General features: G+C 46.1%; 1 pseudogene; it reads left to right on the forward strand.

Moving 5' to 3' along the window:
• The first annotated feature begins 18,447 nt into the window (after window positions 1-18,447).
• LOC130109881 (uncharacterized protein K02A2.6-like) lies at window positions 18,448-20,527 on the forward strand (annotated as a pseudogene).
• The last annotated feature ends 399 nt before the right edge of the window (window positions 20,528-20,926 follow it).

A 20,926-nucleotide genomic window follows, 5' to 3' on the forward strand; every position in this document is an offset into this window, starting at 1 on the left:
CAATAGAAGTCATACATCAAGCAAGAATGGGAAAGAATTCCACCTACAAAGCTTCAACAATTAGTGTCCTCAGTTCCTAAACGCTTATTGAGTGTTGTTAAAAGGAAAGGCGATGTTGTGGTGATACACATTTGAGGGTAGATTCACCAGGGGCTGCTGCTCCTTTAAGGCAGACATTTTAGAGTGCTGACGTAGGCACTGCTTGGGGTTTCCGGGGAGCCATGTTTGCAGCAGCCTAGCGGTTAGCAGGTTGCCATGAGAGATTGTGCTCTATCGGTGTCATTTTGTGTGGCGAGTAAACGGAACTGACTCAACTTGATCTCTCCGTCTCCTCATTCCTGCACTCCCACATTGTAACACAGTGGTAAACATGCCCCTGTACCAGCTTTTTTGGAATGTGTTGCAGGCATCAAATTCAAAACGAGTGAATATTTTCTAAAAAACAAAGTTTATCAGTTTGATCATTAAATATCTTGTCTTTGTAGTGTATTCAATTGAATATAGGTCTAAAAGGATTTGCAAATCATTGTATTCTGCTTTTATTTACGTTTTACACAACATCCCAACTTCATTGGAAATGGGGTCTGTAATATAATTTCTGATATATTTAGAAGTAATTCCTTATTCTGGCTAAATTTATTATAACCATATGTTAGCTAAGATTACAAAAGAGCTGTCAATATTTATGACCATGACTATCCAGTGAACAACCTCATCATATTTGATTGTAATAACTGCCCTGGGCAGTTGTTCATTAAGACAGCCACCCCAGCTGATCTTGATGTACCATGACTCTAATCAAGTTTTTTGCCCCGCTGGTTAAGCCAAAACTTTTCATCAGTAGTAGTTGAATGTGTTTCTTTAGGAAAGTTAATATTAGCTTTCTGACCCTTGCAATATAGAAAAACTGCTTTTCTCTTGACCCTATCCTGAAGACCATTTGTATTTAATGAAATGAATAAACCTGACTTTTTAAAGAAAACATAAATTTAGAATCACAAACCTAAAAATAGAATTGAATCTTTTAGCTATGTAGAAATATAGCTTAATTAGAGTGTTATGCACTGGACTGTAAGCTAGTCGGTTTTAACGGTTAGCAAAACGGCAAACAGATTTTCAACAGTATTTCGGTCTCGAACATTTACCCATTGTAATGAGTCATTATCTTCTTTCAGCCTTCTCCTGTAGTTGAATAAACTCTTTTGCCATCTATGAAGGTGAATAGACCCCTGAAGGTGGCCTTTTCTCCTGCTTTCCTTGCCATTTCTATGATGGGCCACAGTGTGTCTCTGGCAAGTTTGTCTCCTTTGGTCAAATCTTTCATGAAGCGGATCTGCAGCTTGTCAACACCTTGTGTTTGAATGATGCTCTCCAGATGTCATCATGGTGAACGCGTTTGGTGAACTACACGATCATGTGCAGTGTCAGATTTACCTATAGTCTTGGCAGGCTGAAGCCTAGGGCCTCAAAATCTAGCGGGCCTCCAGTAAGGTTATATAATATTTTTGACACCTTCATAGGCCTTTCTTACACATATTGTCATAATGCAGTGTAGTCTCTAAACAACCCTTCAGTAATTTTCCTTGCATTGCATTTCAGAATAATATCATCTTAAGCTGATAACTCGACACTAGCATTGATTTCTGTATTGATTTTGTCCTTCCAGGAAAGCAGTGAGATAGATAAGTTGAAAACACAGCTGTGCAAGTATCTGCAGAGGGCGTTGCCGTTTTCATCAGTCAGGTTAGTAATAAAACTATGCTGATTTATAGTGTTTTTGTTAATGATAGGAAAAAGCATACTCGTTTTGTAAACAGTTTTTGGAAGCAGATTTGATTCAGATTTTGCGATTTAATTGTCAATAAGGAACAATTCTTTAAGAGAAGTTGCCCAAATATTATACGGAAAAAAGTTAATTTTTTTGAATTTTTTCTTCACTGAAGTTGACCCCATTTTGTGAGAGCACCCCTTCATGTTTTTCTTTCTAATAACTGTTGAAGATTAATTTTACTTTTTATTTTCAGATTCTAATCTGAGCATGAGTAAAAGATTTGAAAGTGGTGCCAGCAAGCACAAGAGAAAGAGCCTTGCAAAATGATATGGTAAAGAAGTTAAGACCAATCACTGCTTTCTTGCATCAGCCACTGACAGAAGCAACAAGTGCCAGTGGTGAAGCAGATACTTTGATACTAACTCGAGGAAATCAGTGTGGTGGAGCTATCCAGCCAACTACTAACATTTAACCAGAAGAAAACCTCCCAAAAACAGAAACAGTGAAGCAGGACGTGGAACAGCAAGCTGATTATGAGGAAGCAGCCATGATGCCGGCTCAAAATGAAAATATAAAACTAATTAAAGAGTCACTTACTGGACAGGGAGAGACTAAAGAGCCACACGAAAATAATGTGGATAGTCAGAATTTTCAGCTCACACCTGGTAAGATAGGCCAAGTCCAAGGTATTCCAGACACAGACGTAGATGATGCCAAACATAGATCTACTGTAACAGATGGTTTGTGGACAGAATTATCACATGAGGAAGTATCCTATTGGGTAGAGAGGGGCCCCTTTCAAGTTCAGCATCGTCGTGGACCATCTTCAAATTCCAAGCGAGTGTAAAAAAACCGTACAGGTTTTGCACAAAAGCTCTTTTTTTATTCAACAAAAGTCAATGGGGAAACATATAGCTGAGAGTGGCTTGTGTATTCTCTCAAAAGGCCGGATTTATTGCTTTGTTTGTAAACTCTTTCCAAACCTTGCATCTTCTGCTACAGCTTTAGCTCCTGAAGGGTTTGATGATTGGCAAAACTCCTATCTTATCCAAACTCATGAAAACTCAGAGAAGCACAGGAACGCCCTGTTGACCTACCTAACACGGAAGAGAGGACAAACGTTAACTTCAAAGCTAGAGGAACAAATAAAAGCAGAACAGCAGTACTGGCGGCATGTCATGGAGAGAATTATCACTGTAATATGCGTTCTTGCAGAACGAGGCTTACCATTCAGAGGAGACAATGAACAATTTGGATCTCCAAACAATGGCAATTATCTTGGTCTTTCAGAACTAGTACCAAAATTCAATCCATTTGTACTGGCTCATATCAATCAGTATGGAAATTCCAGGTCAAGAAATCCCTCTTATTTGTCAAAAACTGTATGTGATTGTGAGGAAATGATTCGACTCATGGCAAAAAAGTTAAGGACGCAATACTGGCTGACGTGAAAAAGGCTGGATATTTCAGCTTGTCAGTAGATTCCACCCCTGACATTTCACATACTGATCAGTTGACTTTAATTATCAGATATTTATAACCTGAAGATGGTTTACCAAGTGAGAGATTTTTAACTTTCCTTGAGCTAAAAGACCACACAGGAGAAAGCATGGCTGACTTAGTGTTGAACTATCACACTACTGAGCTTGAAATTGACTTTAGAAAATGCTGAGGGCAGTCTTACGACTGTGCTGCCAACATGGCTGGTAGGTACAACGGTATACAGCAAAAATCATCGAAAAAACAAATTTGCAAGATTTATTCTGGTCACTCTTTAAATTTGGTTGTGTCGTTCAGCTGTTGATTGCTGCCTTGATGCAGTGAACTGTTTTGGCATTATCAATAAAATGTATACCTTCTTTACATCCTCCACAAAGAGATGGGCAATTCTAAAATAATTTTTGCAACCTCAGTCAAAAGTGCCTAAATATTTGGCAGACATTAGGTGGGAGGCACACACAAGAGCCACGGAAGCCATTTTGGATAGTTACAGTGCCATCACTGATGCCCTCAGTCATTTGGGAAGGGTGATACCAGGCTTCAAGCTAACAATCTTTTGCGGAAAATGGAAGAACTGGAATTTGTGTTTATGCTGCATTTTTGGACCCGTGTGCTAGTTCATTTTCACAAGGTCAGCAAAGCCATTCAGAAATCAGAACTGTTATTGAGTACTTGTGCAAGTTTGTACAGTTAACTTCAGGATTTTTTTTAAAGCAAAATTAAAGAAGATTTTGATGAGCTTGAGCAACAAGCAAAAGCAACCTTGCCAAATGTTAACTACAGAATTATCACCAACAAAGAGTAAGGACACGACAAGGAAATGAGAGAAGTGCACCTGGTCCTGATGCCTTAGATGAACTCTTCTTCAAGAGATATGTTTAGGATAAAAGCCTTTATTGCTATACTACATGCACTTGAAGCCAATTTTAAGAAGAGCTACTGTGTACAGTGATGTTGCACAAATGTTTTCCTTTCTTGCTAATCTGACAGCATCTAAGCAAGAAATTCAGCAAGATGTTGAACTGTTGATGGAAGCATACCCAGAAGATGTTGACCTGAAACTTACTGATGAACTTTTGCACTTTCACTTGTATGTGAGACAAAGCCGTAGGCCTACAGAAGAGCACTCTCTGTCTCATACAGACCTTTATCAAATTATTTACAAGGAAGCATTTCAGATGGCCTTCCCTATTGTGGAAGCAAAATTGCGGTGTTTTCTTAGCTTACTGGTCACTAACTGCTCAGGGAAGAGGTATTTTTCAAGACTCAAAAGAATTAAAAATGAATTAAGGGCCACAATGTCTCAAGACAGGTTGTCCCCACTGAGCATTCTGTGCATTGAAAGTGACAAACTTAGACAAACAAATTTTGATAAACTTTTGGATGATTTTGCTATGAGGAATGCTAGAAAAAACGTTTTTAGTCTTAGTGTATTTGATGATTTAGTTTTTAATTTCTTAATATGTGTTTTAAATGACAACATAAAGTAGGATTTAAAAGCATCACATTGTCACTGTCAGGTAGTCATGATCATCTCATTAACATTTCCCAGGCAACAAAATTTTAAGCTCAAGGTTTTTTTTTTAATAATATAACAATAAACTTACAATTTCATTTTCCTAAACACTCCTGTTTATTCCACAAAATGTTTACAAAGTTTGGTTATTGCAACAGTTTTTCACAGTGTTAATTTTAACATTTATGCATTTTTTCAATCACTGCGGTATTTACAAACAACATTGTAAGTCCTTTAGAGGAGGAATTATGAATTGCGGAATTTTAAACAGCCTTTATCATCCTCGGCTTTACTCAAGTTCATTTAAAACACTCTTCTATCTTCCTCTAGTCGTGAGGGTGGGGGGATTGGGCGGGGCCTCACAAGTGGAATAGCCTAGGGCCTCCCTTCATCTAAATCTGGCACTGGTGATGTGTTTTGTTGTCCAATCTCCAGCCACGCCTGTGAACAGTGTAGACAACGTCCTCCATTTTTGGTGCCAGGTGTGGTACTATACATCAGAGAAGGTGGATATTCTCTCATGTTTTCTCCGTCCCTTTCTTTGAATCCGTTGATTTGCAGATTCCAACGTCTGTTATACCTCTCAAACTCTTGGATTTGTAGTATATGGGTTTGAACATATACACAGAGTAATACAGTGGTGAGCCTATACTATACTACGAGAGGCCAGTAGGCGCACTCTCAGGCGGATGTGTGTGTGAACAGAACTGAAGTCGCTAAGAATACGCTTGTACGCATGGTGTTCTTTGTTCCTAAATAAAGTTAATAAAATGGATTACCAGCCAGTTTCCTCATAAGGAGACTGGCTGTTTATTTGCCGAAGAGGATGAGAGACTGAGAGGTGAAGAGAATGGCGAGCTTGTTGCAAAGTTCCAGTGACCAAACGTGTTAGGTCCGATGGCACTAAAGTCAGTAGTTTTTGAGGTTGCACTAACGCGGAAGAGAAAACAAAATGGAACAATTTAAGTCACCTTCTCCATTAGTATTAATAGGCAACATGTGTGAAAACTTGTGCAGATGGGAGCAAAGATATAGCTTGAACATGACGGCAACTGAAATGTTGAAAAAGGAAAATAAGGTGCAAGTGGCAATATTACTGCACACGCTAGGCGAAGAAGCACTCGAGGTGTACAACACACTTGATGTAGCCAGGGCCGAGCCTGATGACGTGCAGGTGGACCACATACTATTGCAGGCTTTCAGAGACTACTGTACACCAAAGAAAAATGTGGTATTTGAGAGGCACCAGTTTTGGACGTATACAATGCAAGAATCAATGCACATTGACAAATTTGTCAGAGCTAAAACAGAGGAGCAAAGTTTAGTGTATGGAGATACACACGAAAGCAAATGTTTTTATTTGCAGTAATATGTATGTTATGTTTGACCTCTGACCATCGATGTCTATTGGTTGGGTATGTCGTATAAATGTACGCGCACCACTTTGGTGCGCGCCTTTTGGAAGAAGAGAGAGCAAGAGGGTGTCGGGGATCATTCGCTATCCCCTCATCCGAGTCCGTTGATGTGAAGAAAAGACAGTCGAGACGTTTCTGGAGACAATTCCGCAGTTTATTATTTCGACAGATATCTGGAGACACAAACAGCCAATCCTCCCTATGTGTCTGTCTTTCTTTGTGTGTGAGATTCTTTATATGCTAAACCTCCCTTGTTCATGCGTCACAGACGGCCTTGAGCTTTCTTACCGACTTGTTTTACTTCTCTACAATATCCCTTCCGTCTGCATAACCTCCCCTCTCTGTTTGCTATCCCCCGTTTGGGTAGGGAGGGTTCATCTTGTTTTGACGTGTCGTGCCTGCCTCAAGGGTCTCTCTGTTCCAGACTTCTTACCTCCTCTCGCTGGCCTTGGCTACACAAGCATTCCTATCTACATGTAGCAAGTAATATAATTCACAGGTGTCGGTACCAGAAGGGGCATCATGGGAGGTGGAAAGTACCCCTCTCGACATTCAATTGCTGTAACTATTAGTCGGTTAATGAGACATCTAAAGCATGGTATGAAACAACAGCCACAGGTAACTAAAATTCCCATAAAAACGGCTAGGGATACAAATAATGACATGATCAGTCCCTTCCATTTTCCAAAGAAGTGAGTCATCCATTTTTCAAAAGGATTGCTAATACCTGAATGATCGTGCATAGTTTTTGAAAGGGTACGTAAACCCTCTAGGGCCCTGGTCACTGAACCATCGGGGGCCGTGTTATTGGGGATAAAGGTGCAACACTGATCTCCGAACATTGAGCATACGCCCCCTTTTTCAGCCAGCAACATGTCTAAAGCCCTGACTGTACCTGAACTCTTCCCCCCTTTTCACTTCATCTCTTTTGGCTCTTAGAAGGGACTGATCCAGGGACCACAACCTTAAACAAAGGCATACCATCATATTCATTATCCCCATTATAAACTTTGTTCCCCTTGTCTGCCTGACTGTCATTCGTAGTTATATCTGTCAATACGTTGGTCTGTCTAGTCGTCCGCCCCTCGGTTCTCCGTCTACGTCTGGCCGGGAATTGTGATCGTCCGGCTAGTTCATCTATGACCTAGGGGAGAGGTTACCAGCACTTTCACCCTGACTTCTGCTAACAGTGTCGGCTTGGGGGAGGATCGGTGAACCTTCGAGTCCACCCGAAGAGGTGGACGCTTCTTGTATATCGTCCTGTATGTCTTGCAGGTGTAGTGCGTGTCCTAATCAGGTTTATGTGCATGACGTTCCTGCTCCAAGGCCGTCCTAATGAGGTGGGTGCACATAGTGTTTCTACTCCAAGGCCGTCTCTATCAGGCCGGCATACAATGATCCTACTCTCAGGCCCCAGCTCCTTTAGTCCCCCTGTTGAGGTGATTTATCACCTCATATAATATTTTAAGTGTGGTGCGTGGGTATCTATATCAGTATTCAGTCATCGGTTCTACCCCAGGGTGGGATGTCCCCCAGGCATCCTTGCAAGGCACTGCTGTGGCTTCCTCAGTGACCTGCGAGGCCTATGTGTAGCGTGTGGGTACATAGGTGCTAAATACAAGCAGCAAGCGTTTCTTCATTGCACACAGCAGAGATGTATACAAGTAATACAAAGTGTAGTTAACTGAGGGAGGCTAGGCCGTTTCTACAAGCATAGAGACATAAATGGAGAATGCATGCTTTACAGATCCTCTTTCAGACAGGGCTGTCCAGCGGGCTGTCTTGGTCATCCGAATCCAACTCGCTGAGGTCCGGTCTGTCTAGGCCCCCTTCGTCTCGTGGGGGGCGGCCCATACCGAGCATCCCAGAATGGTAACTGTTGAGAGAGTGGTTATCCTCCCTAAAACTCCCTGTCTCACCTTTTAACAGGCTCTCTCCGTCTGGGTTGAGAGGCCTGAGCAATTCTACTTCTGTCATCTGGTAGGGCAGGGGGAGGGATATTATACTAGATTTCATGTGTTTGTCCATGCATCGAATGCATAAGGCCTTGTACATAGGTATACAGAAACAAACTCCAATAATCAACACTAATATTATGACCAATATGGGTCCGGCCAGAGAGGACACCCAATTTTCCCATTTGCCGAACCATTTTGACATCCAGTTTCCAAATGGGTCATTTACTCCCGAATGTTCCTGGAGCTCGTCTGAGAGCATCTTTAGACCTGTCAATGCCCTGGTAAGTGTGCCATCAGGCACCGTGTTAGGTCGAATTGGAAAGTGTAGCTTTTCCCTGTAGTATAATTTAGTTCTATTCCCCTGTAAATTGATAAACATTTGTCCCTTAGAGCTGTGTTGACTGCTCTTTTAGTTATGTGGTGGTGTAATTGGGTCAGGTTGGTATCGTTAGCGATATCAGTTAGTGGGGTTCCAGGTCTCTTAATATGAATTGACTCTAGGTTAGATCGTTCTCGTGAGGCCTGAGCCATTTTCCACCACAACAGTGGTCCTGCTATCATCAGTGAGAGACACCATAGGGTGATCAGTCCTTGGAGTCTGTCACATCCGAGTAGCCTAAATGGATTTCCTGTGTCATGTCTAGGTCTCGTCGGGGTTGTCATAGTCACTGTCGAGGTCCTTCAGGTTTTTTCTAATGTCAGTCAGTGTCTGCTCGGTCGGAGCGTCTGTCTTGCAGCACTGAGTCTTGTGCCACCAGTTGCTTAGTCTGTCTGTTTGCAACCAGACTTTTAGGGAGTAGTCAGTAGCTTGGGCCACTTGGAATGGGCCGAGCCAACATGGTTCACTCCTATTTCTTCGGTGTTGTTTCCTCAACACCCATTCCCCTATTTCCACCGGTGGTGGGACAACGTCGTCTGGATCATGCAGAAGTGCTTCCTGTACCTGAGGACAAACACTTCATCGCTATGTTAAGCATTGTTACATAATCACCAATCTCTTCTCTTTGTCCTATAAGAGTGTGTCCGTCTGTGGTAGGGCAAGTGGTGAATAGACATGGCATTTTTCTACCCGTTAGCACCTCATGAGGGGTTAACCCATGTGCTGCATTTGGTTGAGATCTCATGTTGAACAGTACCAGTGGTATGGCTTCTAGCCATTTCAGGCTTAGTTCGCTACATAATTTTCCCAATTGTTCCTTGATTGTCCTATTTGCTCTTTCCACCAGTCCCTGGGAGGCAGGGTGATAGAATGAGCCGGATTTGTTTGATCCCAAACATTTCCTCAACCTTCTGAAGGTCCTCACTTGTGAAGTGGGTACCATTATCTGATCTGATGGTTCTTGGCAACCCATATCTGGGTATGAGTTCTTTAACCAGCCATTTAATTACTTCCTGTATGGTTTCCTTCTGAATCACTTGTATTATCCTCACTCTGTCTACATTTTGTACAACTTTCTTTTTCCCAGTCTTAGCTTTAGTTGCTGCTTCTTGCTTTATCCTCTTTCCCTCATCTATCTCTTTCCACTCTTCGTCCCCTCTATTCCTACTGTCTGGTTTTTCGCATTACGTTCTCGTTCCCTTCCTCTGACTCTTCAGTATGTCTTTCTAAGCTACTAGCATACGACATTCCTCCTCTCTCTTGTTCTTGGGCGGTCATTCCCCATAGCTCTATTATTCCTTTTTTTCCCTCGATCTCGTTCATGTGTTTGCTTATCAGTGCGAGTTTCTGCTCCAGGTCTGCTTGAGTGATGGGAGTGTCTTCTGCGTTGTCTGGGGCGATGCTTACACCTATGACCCCTCTTTTAACAGTCATTAGAGGGGCCTGTATATCTTGTCCCCTAGTTTGGGCCCCCCTTTTTCAGCTTCTTCCTCCTTTACTTTGGTTGCTTTATCCTGCTCTATTCTGCTTTTCTGCTTTGTTTCTGGCTGAGTTGGGTTCGGCATTTTCGGCATAGTCTGTAACATTTCGAAAAACCAGACGGCCATGGTGGCCTGTCTGTCTGCCTCTCGTTCTGCCTTTCGTATCTGTGATTTCTTTGTTAGACATCCCGTCTGTCCAACTTTCTCTTCCACCTTAGCTGCTTTAACGCGGGCTTGTGTCTCATATTGTTCTAGTAGTTGTGCGCTGGGTGGTGGATCAGTCCACGCCCCTAGCAGGCCTTCTTCCTGCATTTCATGTGCCCAAATCACAAATTAATTTTTCTTTGCCGATTTATTTCTTTCTCTGGGCAGATTCCTGTATGCTCTTAAAATTAGGGCTTTGTGCAGCACCCTGCCTAATGTGTAATGGGGTAGTTTTTGCCAGCCATCTATCACTGCTTTAATTTTATCAGACATTTTCAAGACACACTTTGTTCACATACACTGACGCGCCAACCAAGTGGACTCTAGGTCCGGGGGAGGGCGGGGAACCCAGCCACGGAAGAGGTTGGGGCCCCGTCGGGTCACCCAATGTCAACCGCCAGTTTTTTTTTTTTGATCACCTCGAGCGAGAACGATACAGCAGGCTTCTACCCACACGGGGCGGCCGTACCTTCACTTCAAATCTCGCTCAAGTATCACTCCCCGCGTGTCCCCTTTTACGCTGGAGGCACTATATATACAGTGTTTTAGGTCCCTGACCTTATCTCTTATCCCTTATATTCTTCTAGGCTTTCCCCATTTGACAAGCAAACACACTGGGTTCGGAGCCTGGTGTGTGTTTAAAACTTCCACACAGGCAAAAAAAAGTCTCGTAAACCAGGAAACCACCCCACAGTTTGTGAAAAACAACAAATATTTCCCTGTGTCCTTATTCTTTCTCTTACTTATTTCTTCCTAAATTTGCGACAACTCTCCGTTTTTACAGGGGAGGAAAAAGATGGTCCCAGACTCGTTCTTTTGATTACGTCTTATTTTGTCCAAATGGTTTTGCTGTACTAAACTAGGACACTTATTTTCTTTCCCTTGTGGTGTTTCTCTATGTGTTTTAAACATTACATGTGAAACACATTCATTGCATGGTATACCACAATACAATTATATTTTCTCATACTTTTTAGTTGGGACTTTTCTCCTCCATCTCCCCCTTTTTCTGGAACAGAATGCCATTTACCACACCTTCTGTTTCAGAAACATCTAAAAAGAATGGCAGGGTGTGATCTTTGCTCCATTCTAGCTTTGGAACATGTCCCCTATTGGGCGGGGGGATTTGTCTCTGACTGCAGTATTTATCCCAGCCACTTCCCTAATCAGAGGTACATCATCCGGCTCATATTCTATGTCAGCCTCTTTCTCTATATCCCTCAACTCGGGACCTGACATGCTGCGGGCAGCCACCGCCCTCCAATCGCCAAGAGCTAACGTTTTTCCTTGTGTTAATTTATCCAATTCATTCAACCACGCTCCCCCTCCCTCCGAAATGGGTGGGAGCTTATCTACTAATGCCTGCACGTCCCCCAGGTTCCATGGTTTGTATCTATGCCCGCGCCCCCCCCCCCCGGTTTGGACGATCGGGCACTGGAGGCGAGCCTTTTTCTCCCTGGTTAGTGCCGGGGGGGGGGGGAGGGGGGTTCCTCCCGCGGTCTGTCTTTGCCTACTCAATCTTTCCTCTGCTTGTATCTTCTGCTTTGCTGGCGACGTCAGCAGTCTTTCCGCTTCGGTCCCTTCTTTATCTGTATCACTTTCTGTATCTTTTTCTGACGTCTCCCATTCGCCTTGGTCGCCGCTCATCGCCTCTAACCTGCAACACACCTCACTTTCGTCATCACTTTGATATAGCCCGGACAATGTTCCGGTTATTCGTACTGGTCGTGTCCTGACGCTCTGCCTTTTCCTCCTTCTACTAGTTTCCCCTTCTCTCTCTATTCTCCCTCTAAATGGCACCGCTTCCCCGGAGTCCTCTGTCCCCGAGGAGCTCTTTTTTTTTTTTTTTTTTTTTTACTTCCCTTATCTATCTTAGCTCTGGCTCCTGTGTCTGGTCTAGGGTCGGATGCGCTTGGTATGGGTGCGGTTTCTATCTGGAATTTGCCGTCCGTAACGTTCAGTAAGGGGTATAGCCCTGCTCTTGGCGGTCCCTGAGGTGCAGTAGGTTGGACTTTGGCGTCGTAAGGTGGGGGATTAGTTTTTTTAGGTAGACTATCTTCCTCAGCCTTTCTCATGGCTTTGTTCCATTTACGTTGCGACATTAGACCGCACGTTTGTCTTTGTTTACCGGCTTCTTCCCCACTCTCCTTGCACTTCTTTTCCTGTTTCCACAGTATTTTACCCAGTGGTACTGCATCTTCTAATTTTCCTTCCTCCTGTTTTATGACTTCTTCTATCTTTGTCTGAACCTCGGCTTTCACTCTCTCTTTTTCTTTTCCACTATCGTTTTTTCTTGCATTTATTATTATCTTCGTCAATACTTCTATTTGTTCCTGAAGTGATTTCCACTTCAGTTTTTCCGCCTCCTTTTCTTTCCTATCTTCAATTTTTCTCGTTATGACTTATCACTGAGGACTCTAACCCCTTTTTAGCCCTTCTAGGCTTCCTAGTTTTTTCTTTGGGGGTCCTCAATTCCCCGGGAGCGTTATCCCAGCCTTATCCTCACTCCCTCGTCAGGGGGTGAGTGGGTTCGCCACAACCTACGAACTAACGGGGACTCTAACCCCTTTTTTCTTTTCCTCTCTTTTTTATTTTTATTTTTATTTTTTATATATTTTTTTATTATTTTTTTCTCCCCCCTTTTTTTCTTTTTCTTGGTCTGCCCACTTCCCCTCCTTATGAGCTCATATCATTTTGGCATTTTGGTCAATATGCAGAGTTCGATAAAACAGGTTCTGCTTACCTTTTTATTGCAGGTCGACCTTTAGCTCTCGGAAAGTCAGCGGGCGGCCGTAATGTCCAATTCTAGATTTTTCTTCACATCCCGGACGAGCCCCCATAAATTGTCGGGGATCGTTCGCTATCCCCTCATCCGAGTCCGTTGATGTGAAGAAAAGACAGTCGAGACGTTTCTGGAGATAATTCCGCAGTTTATTATTATATGACAGGTATCTGGAGACACAAACAGCCAATCCTCCCTATGTGTCTGTCTTTCTTTGTGTGCGAGATTCTTTATATGCTAAACTTCCCTTGTTCATGCGTCACAGACGGCCTTGAGCATTCTTCCCGACTTGTTTTACTTCTCTACTAAATCCCCTCCGTCTGCATAACCTCCCCTCTCTGTTTGCTATCCCCCGTTCGGGTAGGGAGGGTTCATCTTGTTTTGACGTGTCGTGCCTGCCTCAAGGGTCTCTCTGTTCCAGACTTCTTACCTCCTCTCGCTGGCCTTGGCTACACAAGCATTCCTATCTACATGTCGCAAGTATTATAATTCACATAATGACATTTATAGTTAACCCACCATCGTTTGATATATATGGTTTATGGTTCCAACAATATTTTAAGTATTACAAGGGTCACTCCTTTTTTTTCGTGCCTGCTTAACCTAGTCGTTTTGTAATGTTACTACGGTCTAGCAAATAAAAGAGGAAGACCAAGATACACCTTGATCGTTGTATAATTCAGTTATCCTGTAGATACATGACAAGTTTTGGCGACGAGGATGGGATTTTCCTCTTTATTTTTATGTGCAACGGGTTGCTCCTGTCTTGACCGGTAATTTTTGAACGATGCTAGCAGCTTAGCAGCTAACGTACATGATGGTACTGTATAGTACAGATATAGGACTGCAGTTCGACGAAACGGCAGAAACCTTCGACAATTATGAAGAAAGGCTTATGCAATTCTTGTCTACTACTACTACTACTACTTTCGGCTGCTCCCGTTAGGGGTCGCCACAGCAGATCATCCTTTTCCATTTATTTGCTTATGCAATTCTTGTCTGCTAACAAAATTGGGCAAGATAGGAGAAGAGCCGTATTTTTGTCCGTGGTTGGACCGAAGAATTTTGCCTTGCTAAAGGACTTGATTTCACCGAAAAAGTTCAGGGAAGTTGCTTTTGCAACCTTGCTACAGACGTTGCGGGATTTTTACACGCCAAAGAAGAACGTATTGACGGAAAGATTTGCTTTTAGAAGCCGTCGACAACAGTCTGTTGTGTATAAGTCACAACAGTGTGACTGTAGTCTAGGACACTGCAGCTTTAAGTTTTACTACAGCCGGTTTACGGAGTAACACTGGACGTGGTTGATGCTATTCTGTACGTGTATGTGACGTTTACTGTGGCAGCAATAAACACAGTTTGATTCAAAGACGTGGTCCGAGTTTTGCTGGACACAACATTGGCGACGAAGATGGAGTTTTCACTCACACCTCTCTCTCCCTTCCTGGCTCTACCCGGCGAACCACCGGTTCCTTGGACTCGCTGGCATGAATCGTTCGAGACATTCATCGCGGCTGCGGGTTTGGTGGACGTGGAAGACTCACTGCAGAGAGCTCTGCTGATACACAGCTTGGGCAGCGAGGATCAGCGGATCTTTAGGACGCTCGAATCCACTCCTACATACGCAGCTTTTGTTGCTAAGCTCGCTGGACATTTTGCCGCTCCACAGAGCGTCATACTCCGGCGCATTGTTTTCCGTCAGCGCCAGCAGCGCGCGGGTGAGTCAGTACATCACTACATAGCTGACTTGAGGGGTCTGGCTAGCCTCAGTAAATTCGGGGCTCTGGAAGATGAACTAATACGGGACCAGCTGGCAGAACACACCAATAACCATAAAGTCAGAGAGAAACTGCTCATGTCCCCTGATGATTTGACTCTGTCGAAGGCAGTGGAAATAGCATTCCAGGTGGAGTCTGCAGCTGGATTAGCATCTCAATTAGCATGTTCCCCACTATCCATGCTGGCAACACAGACTGTACAGCCCGCCTCGACTCCACCCGAACCCGAGGTGAGCAACGCAGAGGTGAATTTTGCTGGGCGCCAGAGAGCGCCAACACGCACGGCATGTAGTAATTGCAGCTCTTCAAATCACCCCACCCGTAGCCCTACCTGCCCGGCCAAAGGACAGACATGTTCACGTTGAGGCAAGTTAAACCACTTTGCGAGGGTTTGTCGTTCCAACCCTGCTGCTTCCCCTCAAACGCAAAGTGTTTCCCGCCCACCGGCGCCAACGACCATCCATTCAGTAAGCTCCCAGGTCCGGCCCTTCAAGTGGTGCACTGTGGAATTGGACGGGGTGTGTTTGCCACTCCTGCTAGACACAGGGACTTCAAAGTCGTTACTGAACGTGTCCACAGTCCGACGGTTTTTCCCCTGCGGCACATCAGGACTGATGCGGTGGACCTGTACGGCTATGCCAATTCCAAGATTGGTATGGTGGGTACCGTAGACTTTTCAATTCGGTATGGGACCAAAGCCCTCACCTCATTCACTTTCCACGTGTCCCATCATGGAGCTAACCTTATGGGTCTGGATTTATTCTGTGACTTAGGGTTCTCTCTCATGGACAATGCTGGCTGTACCATCCTGGCTGTGGGCCTGTCATGGCAGCAGCGCTGGCCTTCTCTGTTCAGCGGCCTGGGCTACCTAACTGCTTTTAACCACCAGCCCCTCCTGAATCCTGAGGTGCGCGCAGTCATCCAGCCTCTGCGCCGCCTACCTCTTGCCCTGCGTGACGACGTAACTGCTGAACTGGGGAAGCTGCTAGACGCAGGCATAATTGAGTGTGTGGACGCATCGTCCTGGATCTCCAACCTGGTGGTGGCAAAGAAAAAGTCAGGAGGGCTGCGTCCATGCATCGATCTCAGGTCAGTGAACAAGGCGGTGATTCCGGATAAGTACCCACTACCGACAGTAGAGGAGTTGACGGCCAAATTTCACGGCTCCTCCGTGTTCTCAAAACTCGACCTCCGCCAGGGCTACCTGCAGGTCCCACTAAACCCAGACAGCTGTGACCTCACTGCCTTTGTGACACACACTGGGGTTTACCGCTACACACGTATGCCATTCGGCCTCAGCTCTGCCCCCAGTTGCTTTCAGAAAATTATGTCCACCATATTTGCCGGCATTCCTGGGGTGGTCATCTACCTGGATGACATTGTGGTGCATGGCCCAACTGCAGCCGTCCATGATGAATGCCTCACTAGGGTGCTCAATGTCCTCGCCAGCCACAGTCTCATGCTGAATGGCGAGAAGTGCACCTTCTCAGTACCCGCCATCGATATGTGGGTTTCCGCCTGACTGCTGATGGCGTCAGCCCACTCCTTTGTATTGTGGAGGCAATACAACGCCTCCCTGAACCCACATGCTCGACCCAGCTCGCTTCCTTCCTGGGTATGACGGCCTATTACTTGCGCTTCCTGCCTCAGTATTCTTCAACCACAACCCCACTACGGGAACTCCTAAAAAAGGATGCGGCCTGGACATGGACCCCGGCCTGCTCTGCAGCTGTGCGCCAGCTTAAGGAACAGCTTACATCTCACCCGGTGCTGGCACATTTTGACATTAACAGCCCCACTATAGTGACCTGTGACGCCTCCAACACAGCAGTGGGTGCTGTGCTGTCCCAGCTCCAGCACGACACCGAGCGCCCTGTTGCATTCTCCTCTCACTCACTCACTGCGGCTGAACAGAAATACTCCGTGGGGGAGCGGGAGGCATTGGCATGTGTGTGGGCGTGTGAGCGTTGGCACATGTGCCTGTATGGGAGGCACGTCACGCTGCGGACTGACCACCAGGCCCTTACGTCCCTACTAGCTTCGTCGGGGTCAGGACACAAACCGCTGCGGGTCCACCGCTGGTCCGAGAGGCTCCAGCAGTACGACTTCTCCCCTCAGTTCACCCCAGGTCGGGATAACGTAGTGGCGGACCTTCTTTCCAGAGCTAGCCCTGGCCCCGCACCAGACTCAGGCCCAGACCTAATGGAGCCAGACCTCATTCAGATGTTGCACGCCCCACTCCAAGCTGCAGTTTCTCTCCAGGACCTCCAGCTTGCCTCGGAGGCGGACCCCCTCCTCTCCCAACTGCGTACCTTCATTCGGGAGGGCTGGCCCGTGACGGTCCCTGAGGAGCTGGTACCGTACAGGAGGGTCAGGGAGGAGCTGTCCTGTTGGCATGATGTCTGCGTGGCTCGAGGGCTCTGCACAGTGGTCCCTGTCGGCCTGCGGGCACGTATCCTGGCCATGGCCCACGAAGGTCATTTGGGCATTGTGAAGGTGAAGCAGCGTTGCACGAGCCTTGTGTGGTGGCTGGGCATTGACAGGGACATCGAGGCCATGGTAAAAGACTGCACAGCCTGCCTCGTCAGTGGGAAGACCGGCCCGCCGGCCCCACCCCCACTACAACCAGTACACTGGCCTGCCACTGCCTGGGAGCACATCCAGGTGGATATCTGTGGGGAGCTCCACGGTGTCCCGCATAGTCAGCGCTTCCTTGTGGTGGCATACGACCTCCACTCTAAGTGGCCGGAAGTGATCGCTGCGGGTTCAGTCACGACCCAGGTGGTCACTGCCTTCCTCGCCTCTCTGTTCGCCAGATGGGGGATCCCTAGCAGAATCACTATGGATAACGGCCCGCAGTTTATCTCAGCTGAGTTTGCAGCTTTCCTGGCAGACAACGGGATCAACCACATTCACACTGCCTTTTACGACCCAGAAGCCAATGGGGGTGTGGAAAGGTTCAACCAAACACTAAAAAACGGCATCAGTGCACATCTGGCTGATGGTCTACCTTTCTCAGCTGCTTTACTTCACACCATGCTGCACTACCGGGCAACACCACACTCAACCACAGGCAGCTCACCAGCCCACCTCATGATAGGCTGGGAGCTCCAACTTCCTCTGGATCGCCTGCGAGCACAGTTGGCTACTGCACCTGCATCGGTAACGCCGGTCCAGCACAGCAGCAGGGTCGCTGGCTGTCAAAGTCAGATGAAACAGCGGTTTGACAGGAGGCATAAAGTGCATGCGCCACAGTTCACAGTTCTGGACTGGGTCCGGGTCCGTCGGCCGCACCGGGGTCACAAATTGCTCTCCTTCTGGTCGGCACCACTGCAGGTCACCAGTCAGCTAGGTGCAGCGACATTCTGCCTCTCTGATGGGTCACGGTGGCATGCCAGCCGACTTCACAAGGTAACTCCACCTAACACCACACACCCCAATGCCTCGGAGAACTGGGGTTCCATGGCGGCAGACTGTGACTTTCCCATAGCACAGCCAGAACCCGCAGAGGGACACCCAGCTGAGGGTGGGGGCCCCGCAGCTGATCATGAGGCCCGGCCAGCTCGAGCTCGGGCTCCACCAGGCTATCTGAAAGACTATGTTACGGATTTCTGACGTTTAGGTTAGTTAGAGCGTGGCCTGTCACGTGGCAGAATAATCCACATGGCTACGCTGGTAACTGGTAGTCCACCCAGTTTACCGAGTTGTGATACAGTTCATTCATGTTCACTGTTCTGGTGATTTCTGTAGAGGGGGGGGGGAAATGTTGTATATAAGTCACAACAGTGTGACTGTAGTCTAGGACACTGCAGCTTTAAGTTTTACTACAGCCGGTTTACGGAGTAACACGGGACGTGGTTGATGCTATGCTGTACGTGTATGTGACATTTACTGTGGCAGCAATAAACACAGTTTCATTCAAAGTCGTGGTCCGAGTTTTGCTGGACACAACACAGTCTAGAGACTTTTGCTGATTACATTGCTAGCTTGAAAGGATTAGCTTCTACATGCAATTTTGGTGTGAGCCTCGAGGAGCAGCTCCGAGATCAGTTCGTGTGGGACATCTAACAAAGAGCTGCGTCGAAAGTTACTGAATGCCGCCATTGGCGAGGGATTAACATGGCAAAAAATGGTGGAATTAACGAACAATTTCGAATGCACGAATTCTGGATTAGAAAGCATGCAGAAGGGACAGTCATCTGTGCATATGCGAGCGGATCATGTCGGAGTGCGGAGATACCGAGAGCCCAGGACTGCACGGAACCAGAGGGAGGTCAGCGACAGCCACCAGGACTGCTACAGGTGCCTCGGGAAAGGACATGGACCGGGGAGCTGCCGCTTCAAAGACTTCCAGTGTCGCGGATGTGGAAAGAACGGACATCTGGAGCGAGCCTGTCGGAACAAGCGCACCGACGCCGGTAGGGACATTCGTCTGCCCGCCCGCCTCGGAACAAAGGCAGCCCGGAGGTGAACTTTGTGGACCAGGCAGATGCAACTCGCGAACCGGACCCAGGGACCGATTCTGAACAGCGAACTGATATGAGAATGTATTCAGTAAAGACTGAGTGTGAGTATGTGAAACCTTACAAGGTGATGGTAAAATGCAATGGTGTTAGGATGTACATGGAGGTAGATACCGGGGCAGCAATGTCAGTTATCTCAGAGAGCCTGTACAAATCGAACCTGAAAGGGTCGAAATTGCATTCATGTGACGTTACATTGAGAACATACACAGACCAACCGTTAGCTTTGTTGGGTAAAATCCTAGTGAATGTGCAATGTGGGAAGCAGCATTTACAGCTGCCCTTACTAGTGGCCCGTGGTAAAGCACCGGCGCTGATGGGGCGTGATTGGATTCGAGTGCTCAGTTTAGATTGGTCAAAAGTGAATTGCGTTGCCGCATCTGACCCAGTGGAGCAAGTGTGCTCAGAGCACAGAGCAGTTTTCAGCACAGAGCTAGGCCGTGCAAAAGGCGTCACTGCATCCTTGCGTGTATCACCGGACGCTATACCAACATTTTGCAAAGCGAGGCCAGTGCCGTATGCATTGCGTGAAGCCGTGGATAAAAAGTTAATCCATCGCGTACAACAGCTAATTATCTCTCTTGTGCAGCATAGTGAATGGGCTGCACCGCTGGTGTGCATTCCGAAACAAGATGGATCAGTGCGCATTTGCGGCGATTATAAGGTGACGGTAAATCAGTGGCTTGATGTAGATCAGTACCCACTTCCAAAACCGCAGGATTTATTCTCCACTTTAGCAGGCGGAAAGCATTTCACTAAACTTGACTTGACGCAGGCCTACACTCAGCTCGACATGGATGAGAAAAGTAAGCCGTTTCTCACCATCAATACACACAGAGGTCTCTACGTATGCAACCGCTTGCCATATGGGGTCGCTAGCGCGCCCACTATTTTCCAGCGCACCATGGATGAAGTATTACAAGGGCTTGACAGCGTGGTATGCTACTTTGACGATGTTTTGATAACAGGAACAGATACCACCGCACATCTGCGCAATCTTAAACAAGTGTTACCGAGACTGGAAGAACATGGGCTTAGGCTTAACAAAGAGAAATGCGCCTTCTTTCAGAACAGTGTGGCCTACCTTGGGCATGTAATTGACGCCGAGGGTATGCGCCCAATTAAAGAGAAAACTGAGGCTATTTATTGACAAAGCTCCTGTGCCGAAAAATATGACAGAATTGAGGTCGTACTTAGCCATGCTCAATTACTATGGCAAATTTATACCAAACCTGTCCAGCGAGATTAAGCCTAGGATGAGCTCCTACATAAAGATAAAGAGTGGGATTGGACAAGAAAATGTCAAGAGGCATTTGAGCGTACTAAAGCACAGCTTGTAGCCACACCAGTGTTTACACATGATGATCCTAAACTGCCTGTAATTTTGGCATGTGATGCTTCGCCTTACGGCATAGGTGCCGTGATTTCACATCAGTTTCCAGACAACAGTGAGAAACCTATAGCCTACGTGTCTAGGACACTCACTAAAACAGAAGTCAACTATTCTCAGATAGAGAAAGAAGCACTTAGTATCATCTTTGGGGTGACCAAGTTTAATGACTATCTGTATGGACAAAAGTTTACTCTGCTTACAGACCACAAGCCACTCCTAAAGATAC

This window comes from Lampris incognitus, chromosome 3 (genome assembly GCF_029633865.1).
Source record: "Lampris incognitus isolate fLamInc1 chromosome 3, fLamInc1.hap2, whole genome shotgun sequence".
Lineage (NCBI taxonomy): Eukaryota > Metazoa > Chordata > Actinopteri > Lampriformes > Lampridae > Lampris > Lampris incognitus.